Here is a 10,285-nt window from a genome sequence, read left to right on the forward strand (position 1 = left end):
GCCTTTCAGCTCTCCGCGTTGCGAGGTTGCTGCAGGTGAGGGATGCTTTAAGAGATGTGTTTACAAAATTCCTCCCCGCAACAAATCTTTCAGAGTCCACCTCTTCAGACTCACGGCACAACAGGTCTAGCCAAAAGAGTTAACAGTCTATAATGGCTTAAGCTTTATTATATAACTTCTTTAAAAATATGCATAACTAAAAGAGAAAGAAAATTGGAGCAAATGAACAATTTTTCAACTTTCTTGTATTTTCCAGTGTATTTAATGAACATGTTCTTTTGTAATGAAAAATTAATAGAACTCGTTTTTAAGGGACTGTAGTTTTATAGTCATTTTAAGTCTAGGAACATATTGAGAATATGGGCCAGTTGGTCAGTGCATTACATGTGATAGGTCATGTAGCAGATCTCTTAGAACGTCTTTAGAGAACACAAGCAGCCCTACTTGTGTATCCTAGGCCAATGTGATATTTTATTTAAAAAAAGTCACTTGACTAGCAAAATGTGTGGTAACTAAGGCAGTCATATTTGCCTCACAAAGAAGAAACCCCTGGACTTATTTTCTGAGACTAAATTATCCTCACAGCCAAAGTAAAAATTGCCTATTGAAATAATTTTCCACATGATCCCACCAAAGCCTACATTCTCACTATGATAATTTAATTGACTAAATTCACTACTATTTTTTTTTTTTTTTTTTTTTTACTGTAAGGAGCAAGTTTATTCACTGGAGGGCCATCTCAAGCATGAAACAAAGCCAAAATCTATCATTTAACCCATTGGAGAACGTATTTAGAACTACTCTCATTTTTCAATCCACTTTATTCTTGAATTTGTAAATGAAAATAGACCCTAGCTAATGTGAGCATAAAGATAACAGAAAGTAATCATTATGACTACCAACAAGAGAAGTTCCAATCTTGTGGAGATCACTATGTAAACAATAATATAAACAGAGCTACTTTAAAATGGAGCTACCATGCCAGAGGAACTACCTTGTACATCTTCCACCTCAAACCTTGGGATGTTAAAAACAGGGCAAAATACCACATCTTCTTAATCCAATTGTCTATCAAATAATAATAGTAATAAACAGGTAAAATAATCTTTGGACTGGGCCTAGGACAACATTGTATCCCAAAGAACTGTTTGCAAACATAACAAGAAAGTAGTTATTATGACTACTGGACTGAAAATTAAAAACACTGTCTATCCCTGGCCAGTCTGGCTCAGCAGTCAGAGTGTCTGCCCTCGGACTGAAGGGTCCTGGGTTAGATTCTGGTGAAGGGCAGGTACCTTGGTTGCAGGTTCAATCCCCTGCCCCACTGGATGCCTGCGGGAGGCAACCAAATACTGGGTATCTCTCACATTGATGTTTCTCTCTCTCCCTCCCTTCTACTTTCTCTGAAAAGTAATGGAAAAAATATCCTTGGGTGAGGATTTTAAAAAAACAACATTGTTTAGAATTAACATCACTGTTATATTATTTGCACCAGTGGAAATGTCTTCCTTCTATTGATGCAATTGTTCCCCTTGCCTTTCTCATAAATACCCATTACCTTTGTCTCCTAACCAGAACATCATTTGGGTTTCTGCCTGAATTAATGATTCCCAAATAGCTATTTTTATTGATCTCAAATAAACGTTTGTCTCTCACTTTGAAAGGCCCTTCTGTTTTTAGGTCAACATCTAAGTATATTGTATTTTTATAGGTGTCTCATATTTACATAAGTAATCTTTAGGAAAATGTATCTCTCTGGCATTTTTATTGACAACTAGTACAGATAGATATTGTAGAACGTTGTTCAATGGAACTCTCTGCAATGATGGGAATGTTCTATAATTCAATCTTGTCCAATATAGTAGTCACTAGCCACATGTGCCTACTGAGCTCTTGAAATTTGGCTATTGTGACTAACGATTTTAATTTTTTCATTTTACTTAATTCTAATTAATTTTAATTTAAATAGCCACATGTAGACAGCAGCTACCATGTTGGACAGTGCTGTTCTAGAACAACAAAGCAATTACTGTATTGTCTCCTATCATGTCATACTTTATTTTAAGAAATTTTTGGCAGACATAGAATCTCTGAAAACGATATTTTCTCCAAACTCTTCTGTGATCTTATGAGCAGATAGATACTTTAACTTTGCAGATGGAGCATGTTAAAGTAACTATGTCATCCTTATCTACAATGCACGTAAGTAGTGGTGGAAATGGAAGCTCTGGATGGACAGAAAAGGGATTTGGAAGTAACTAACCCTTTGCCCTACCAAACCCATGCCTGACTGACCCAATCAAAAAATTAACCCTGGTCTAATTAACTTGAGACCACAATGCACTTCATCAGTCTTGCCCATTGCCTGGTCCAGACTGGATCCACCTAGTATTCTTTTGCTTGCTTGTTTCAGGAACCTTAGGAGCCAACAGCTCTCTACCACTATTCTCCCAACATCCCAACAATTCTCCCCAGAATATGATTTCCTCCAGATCACAGTACCTGATGTTTGTGTCCCTGTTGTTTTGTCTTAAGCCTGAAACACCACAGAATGCATTTCATGCGTTGCATGTTTTAAAAACACTCCCCTGGTGCCAGTGTGACTTTGAAGTGCTTTGGGAGCACACTAAAGGCTTGTTAAATCTTATTAAAAGGAGGATTTTATGGACTGAGACTTTGGGGAGGGCTTTGGGTAATTACTGCCTGGAATGCTGAAAAGTAGGTCAGATGTCATCAGGCAAATCCAGATAAATTGTTGAGTTGGGGGAAATTAAGCATCCCCTACACCTACATATTAACATTTTGTAGTTATTATTAACTCCACACCATCAGGCTATGAGGTTATTGGGGCTTTTTCTCTCATAAAAGCTGTATAATTTTTTTGTGTGTCATTTGTGCCATTACACTCAGTTTATTTAGTAACAGAAATAAATGAACTGGTATATTTTCAGATATTAAATTATTTTTATCTAGACTTAATTCTGTGCCTGTCCCTCTTTTCCTAGGAGTGTGACACACAGATGTCTAAGCAACTGCCTTCCAACAATGACTGATTTTGCTGGGTCCCCACATAGAAGGTTTAGAAAGGTCTATGTCTGTAGTTTCCTGGTTGCAAGCAACAAGCACTGGCACTGGCTAATGTAAACGCATAGGGGATGTATTGCCCATGATCAAAGAAGCAGCTGAAAATCCGGCCTGGCAAGGGCAGGACTAGGGCACTTCCAGAATCTGGGTAGGAGGAGTCTATAGTTTTTCTAGGGTGCTACCACTGGGAAAGAATAAGTTACAAATATTTTTGTTTTCCTATCCTTTTGTCTTTCTTCAAAGGAGGCAAGAGAGAAAAAGAAGAGAGAGAGAGAGAGAGAGAGCGTTTATAGGGCAGAGCAGCTTCACTGATAATCCCACACCACTTTAGCTCTCCACACACACACTATTCTGGTGCAGTGCTATTACCAGAGAAGGGGCAATGGATAATAGGGAGGCACAATCACAAAAATTCCCATTACAGCCTCATTTTTGCTTTCAATCAAGCCCTTCTCTTTCATCGCTTTTCTCAGAAGACATGAGCAGCTTGGGCAATATTTTCAGGTCCACCTTTAGCCCTTAGGTCTATTCCTCATAAATATACCCCTCTTTCCCATTCATAATTATCTGGTCCAGCAGTGTGCTTGACAACTACACTGCCCTTTCTTGGCAGTTTTGGAAAGTCTGCCCTGCCCATAGTCCTCCTTTGAAAGCTTCCTTCTGAGAGCTGGGACGTTCCTAGACTGGCACATTGCTGCTTCACAGTGCAGCTTGAGGGGCAGCAGAACACACTGTCCCACAGTGGGACCACTTTGGCATGTAAACTATTTTAAGCTGAGGACAATCGGTGCCTAGCAAACTGGGGAAGAGCTTCTTACTTCCCCCTTAACTGCCTAGAAGAATTTAGATAGAGGGCCTCTACCAGGAAGAAAGCTATTATTAGAGATAAGGTTTTATATCAGAAAGACTTACCTGCATGGCCTGGCAAACACTTGTTTACCATTTGTAAATGTTTGCGCTTCTAACCTTTCTGTGAATTGTCTTCCTCCCCTTTGAAGCCCCAGACCCCTACCCCCTCTCCTTAGCTCAGCATGGTATATAAGCCTCAATTACCTCATATTTTTATCGGGCTCCCATATGTACAAAATTTGTTCTTCTCTTGTTAATTTGTCGTATGTGAATTTAATTATTAAATCAGCCAAATAACCTAGAAGGGAAGAAGGAAAAGTTTTCTGCTCCTATAAGCTCAAATCACTCCCTGCCCCTCCCCTAGCATCATTACTGTTAGGAGTTCCTCTTACTGAGGCAAATGCTGCCTTCACCCAGCTCCCACCTGTAAGTCCTCAATGCGAAACTGAACCCAGTACGTTTGATTACCCTGTCACACGCCATTCTAAAAATTAAAGACAACCAGCTTGAGCTGCTGTGGTTTTTGTTTTCTAGGCTTACATTCCCAGATGCTCCAACTTGTCCTCACGCTCCAACTGGTCATGTCACTCTGATATGCAGTTTGCACTTTTCTCTCTTAAAACATAGCACCCAGAAGTAAGTAAATCACATCCGTTCTGTAAAGTTAAGGAAAGTAATCTAGGTAATTCCCAGAACATCAATTTTGCTAGCTGATCTCTCTACTGTCCTCTAGTGGTAGCTATTTTTTTTTTTTTTTTTTAACTAAAAGAATTAGAAAAGAAAGCTTGGAGAAAAGAGAGGGAGTAAGTGCAGCAAATAAGTGATATATTTATATGCAAATTCTTGGCCCCATGAAGTTTATCACCTAATTGAGAGGCAAAGTATACAATGAAAACTAACAAAAAAGAGAAGCCATAGTAACACCTGAAAGTGATAAAATAAATTCTAAAGGACTTGGGAATTCTAGACTAGTGAGGGCTAAAATAGAGAAGACATTCAGAAGAGATAGTGTTCACACTTAGCCCCAGCTTTAGTTAGGAAACACCAGGAAATAGAAAACGAGTACCTTCAACACAGTAAACTTGAGAGATGTGGCAAGAAAATGAAAATGTGGGAGAATGCTTTGGGCAAGAGCTTAGGGCTAGAAACAGATTTACGAATCAGCCAGAAATATCTATCACATTGTGTAGGATTACCAATGGAAGGAAGATTGGAATAATGGCATGTAAAGACTTAACAGAGCAGAGGATTTTACATTCATCATTGGTCAGTACATTTATTCATTAGTCAGTAAATATATATTAACTTAGCAAATTACATGATTTCATTGGTGGATACCATGTACAAGGCCCTATTTTAGGCTGAGAGATAAGATATGAATCTGATAACAGCCTTGCCCTCAAAAACTTATCAACCTAGTAATGCAGGTACGACAACATAAAGCTTGTAAGCCTGCAGATATATTAGGAAATGGAAAACAATAAGGACCATAAAAGATCAGATAAAGAATACAAGGAAGAAAGTTTTGTTTGGTTTTCTAGCTGGGGCTACCAGTGAATGCTTTACAGAAAAGATGGCTTTTAACGTTAAGTCCTGAATGGGATTTGAACATGTGGAAATGGTTGGAGAAATGACATATTAAGCAGATGAACATGTATGAGAAAAACTGATGGGGGGGAGGTTGTAAACATAAATGCTAGCATAGGGTCTGTCTTTCACAGAGCAGACCACACTGCAAATGCATGAAACTAAACATCAACTGAATTTTCAGAACTGCCCATATCCTTCCCTGTCAGTTCTGAGCCATAGCTGGAGGGGTAGGTAGTTGAAGGAGCCTTTCAGACACTCAAGTGTAGGTGACAGGTATATGGTTGAGAGCTCAGAGGTGAGTTTGGACTAGAGCTATAAATTTGCAGTCATCTGTGTGGAGGTGACTTGAAGCCACAAGCCTTGCAGGAGACGGCCTAGGGAGAAAGAATAATAGAGTGAGAGTAAAGGGGGCTAGGACCGAGCTTTGTTTCCTGCCCTTTGCAGCACTTCCTTCACTCTTCTCAAAGCCCTTACCCTGCCGCCTCCCCTGTACACTCTCCACAGAAGACTTCACCTCCTACATTACCAAAAACCCAAAAGCCATTAGATGAGAAGTCCCAGATTTGTTACTACCAAACTGACAGGCCTACTTGTACCATACCTTTTCCTCCGTTTCCTTTTCTGTTAAAATAGAAGAGGTACCCCTCCCATCTAGGGCCAGAGCCCCCAACCATATTCATGATCCCTCCTCATCTCACTCCATCAACTCTCTCCCTCCTAGATGTTCAAGTGCTCTCACTGTACCTGCTGCACAAGCGTTCGCTAACCTCTGCCATCTTTCCCTCATTCCTCCTTCAGAATTAAACTGCTTGAGAGAGTGGCCTACGCTGCCTCTCTCCATTTCCTCTCCGCTGTCTCCTCTACTCCCTCTCTGGCTTTGGCTCCCGCTATTCCACTAAAATGGGTCCTGCTGAAGACGCCAAAGGCCTCCTTATTGCAAAATCCAATGAACCCTTACGAGTCCTAATTTGATTTGACCTTCTGGCAGCATTCAACACCAGTGACCCCTTCCCTCCTCCTGGGAATATTCTCTTCCCTAAATTCCCTGAGCACCTTGTCCTTGGCCCTTCCTTTAAATGCTGCAAGTTCTGCCTTAAACTCTACCTCTCCGCATACACTTTTTGGGTAAGGTCATGTGCTCCCATGGCTTACTACCCCTCTGCATGCTCATGTCTCTCACAAATCTGTAACTCGGGTCCCAGCATCACTCCTGAGCTTCTGACTCACACCAATAAATGAAACTCAATATAACTAAAAGGACAATTTCCCCTCTGCTTACTCCCCGCCCCCTGCAACCTGCTTCCTTCCTTGCATTCTCTTTCTCAAGGGCAAGCACTCTCGTCTCTGGCCCTCCGTTCTCCCATCCTACCCAACCCTCATCTATAATTTGTAGTCAGAGGATGTTTCCAAATTTTAAATCTGATCAAATAATCCTCTTAAAATTCTACTCTGCCTTTTCATTGCTTTAGGATACAGTCTAAACTCCTTAGCATCATAAAGCCTCACAATGTCTTCACGCAATTCTCATCATTATTACAATATCTGACATGTGAGCAATTATAAACAACTGTCACGTCCCTGTATCCACCTAGGCAGTCTCTGATACTTTAGGACCTTGCCCATATTGCTTTTTTGTGTCTTGAACTGTCTTCCCCAGTGTCCTCATCCTGCTGAGGCTGATGCTTCAGGCAGTCTGAGTTTAGAAATCGTTTCTCTCCAGAGGCCATCCTTGACCCCCTATGACTGGGTTGTCTGTCCCTCTTACAGGCTTTCTAATTTGCCTTGTACTTACCTCTGCGCTAACGCAGACCACGCTGCGCTACAAATGCCTCTTTATTTTCATAGATTAGAAGTATATTGAAGGCAGAGAATGCCTTGTTCATCAGTTTATTCCCTTTTTCTAACAGTGCATGGCACATACTAGGAAATTGTTAGTACACACAGACCCAGGGCGAGAAAAGACCAAACAAAGGGGCATGCCACTCCAGTCTGGCAATTAACAGAGTTTATTAAAGGACACTTGCATATGAGGTGCATCTTGGGTGGCTAAAAGATGAAGTATGTATCTTCTGTGCCACTTGACAGGTGCCAGAAAATTATATAGAATAAATATGCAGGGAGGGATAATCATGGGTACTAGAGCGTGAATGCTAGAAGGTATGGAAATTACTTTACATACTTGACCAGGTCAGGACAAGAGTCTGTTCCAGGAGTCAGCACAGAGCTGGAGGCAAGGCAAGGGTGCTGATTTATGTCAGAATGAACACCAATTATGATCAGACAGTTTCTAAGGGGAGTTTATTTTTTTTAAAGGATCATTTAAAAAAAATATATATATATTTTTAATCCTCACCCAAGGATATTTTCATTGATTTTCAGAGAGAGTAGAAGGGAGAGAGAGAGAAACATTGATGTGAGAGAGACACATCAACTGGTTGCCTCCCGCACACACCTGACCAAGGCTGGGGATGGAGCCTGCAGTGGAGGTTATGTGCTCTTGGCCGGAATCGAACCAGGGACCCGTCAGTTTGTGGGCCGATGTTCTAACCACTGAGCTAAACTGGCTAGGGCTAAGGGGAGTTTTGTGTAAGAAATCTCCCCCTTCTGGCCTGGGACCAGCTCCCAGGACAGACAGCAGTAGCATCATGGAACAGTCTCTCCTCCACAGAAATCAATGAAGTATTTGTTGAATTAATGAATGAACTGGGACTTTAAACTGTGTTTAAGATTTTTTTATCCAAGCTGGAAGGTAGTACGGTGAAGGGGAATGTACACAAAATTTAGAATCAGAAATCCTAATTGAATCTCAGCTGCCACTTAACCAGCTGTCTGACCATGAGCGATTTACGTTAACTTCTCCGAATAGAGAGCCCACCAAATGCCAGGCACTGTATTGGGTGCTGGCAATGCAAGGATGAAGAGTAACTGCCATCAGGGAAGCTGAGTTCAAAACAATGTGTAGTAGGAGGGAGGAAGGAGGAAGGAACAGTCCAAGTAGAGGAAGTAATAAGGGGAAAACTGCAGGTGAGCAACCACATCCCTCCTTGTGGGAAGTGAACACAGTTCAGTAAGGCTGCAGAACAGGCAGCTGGAGAGAGTTGGGATCAAGAGGTGAGACTGCAGAGATAAATAGGAGCCATACCATGAAGGGTCTTTTACAATGTACTTGCTATTGTTAAAAAAATGAAACAAACAACAGGTCCAAAATAAAGTCACTTTTGCTAAGGCATGTCACCCAGTTTCAGCCTCTACCACAAGTGGTATGTTAAACCAATCAGTCTGGAATTTCCTGATCTACACTAGTGAGGAAACCTGCCTAAGACCTCCTTTCCTTCCACTAAAGGAAGGTGTTCTACCTGAAATAATCTACTCTTTTAACTTAGTCCCACCCTCTTTCTGCCTGTAAAAACTTTCCATTTTGTATAATCCCTTGGAGCACCATTCTAGTTGTTAGATGGGATGCTACTCCATTCATGAAACAACAAAGCCAATTAAATCTTCAAATTTACTTGGTTGAATTTTGTTCTTTAACACTATGATATGTGGTAAGAAAAAGGGTGCTATGTGTAATAACTGGACATATTGTGCTTTGTTTAGGTTAAGTTTTGCTGTGCATTGTTTTGTTACATTTTAATGTAGTTTTCAAATTTGGGTTTAAACTCTTTGAGAGGCCGCTGGGAGGGAGGGTGGCTAAGTAGTTGAGACTACAGGCCCATCACCATTATTTCAGCCAGAACAACCTAAGCTATTTTACATAAGCTTTCATTGAAGAAGGGTTCTGTGACTTTTTTTTAAAGTGTGAAAACCACTGTTTTATGCAATAGAAGCTGTAAGACATATAAAGAAATCAATGACAGATGAGGTCAGAGTGAAGGAAGGAAAGAAAGCTGTTTAACAATTGATGGACATCTAGGGAGTATTAGGATGATAACTGAGGAAGGTTTCAGGCAATCTGAAGATGCACAGTGGCCAAACTCCTCAGCACTTCCAGGCAAATTCTTCACCTACAAGAGACATACCATGATGGAATGGCTGCACCATAGACCCTGGCTGGAAGCTTGGTTGGGGTTTGAAATTGTTTTTGCTCAAGATGAAGAAAAAACGCACTGTCCAAACCACATAACTGGAGGGAGGGTATGTGATTGACATTACAGAGGGCTAGAGCCCCCCAAGCCCTCCCTTCAAACCAAAATGAATGTATACCTACAGATTTATGGAGACAATCCTAAAGGGGTTATGCCATGTGACAAGAAGTTGACAGGTGATGTCAGAGGAAATAAGTTGCATTAGGTTCCTTAAATAGGCCACAATTTGCCAATATTTTTCTCTCCACCTGGAACAACTTCCCTTCCCTTCTTCAAATAGCTAACCTCCACATGTTCTTCTATAGCTCAACTCAAAAATTTTCCAGAACAAGAAGCCCAATAAATTTGGATGGATGACCCTTCCTTGTGCTAATAGCACAATACTAGGTCGCGAGGTACTAGTCCGTTTGAATGTTAATTAACTTTTGTTTCCCCAAATCTTAGCCCCTGAAAGGCATCCACATTTGATCTTCGCCTCTAAAGCTTTGCACAATAAGAGCACAATAAACGTGTTGAATGAATGGATTAACCCGCAAGGCTTATACAGTGGTACCTCGCTTTTCTAATGTAATCCGTCCTGGAAGACTGAGTTCTGAACCGTTCAAAAACCGAGGGATGAACAGCCGACAGCTAGGCCTCAGGATCTTGCCCTCATGGAAGCCGTGTGGCATGTTCGA

This window comes from Miniopterus natalensis, chromosome 7 (assembly GCF_054644295.1).
Source record: "Miniopterus natalensis isolate mMinNat1 chromosome 7, mMinNat1.hap1, whole genome shotgun sequence".
NCBI classification, from domain to species: Eukaryota; Metazoa; Chordata; class Mammalia; order Chiroptera; family Miniopteridae; genus Miniopterus; species Miniopterus natalensis.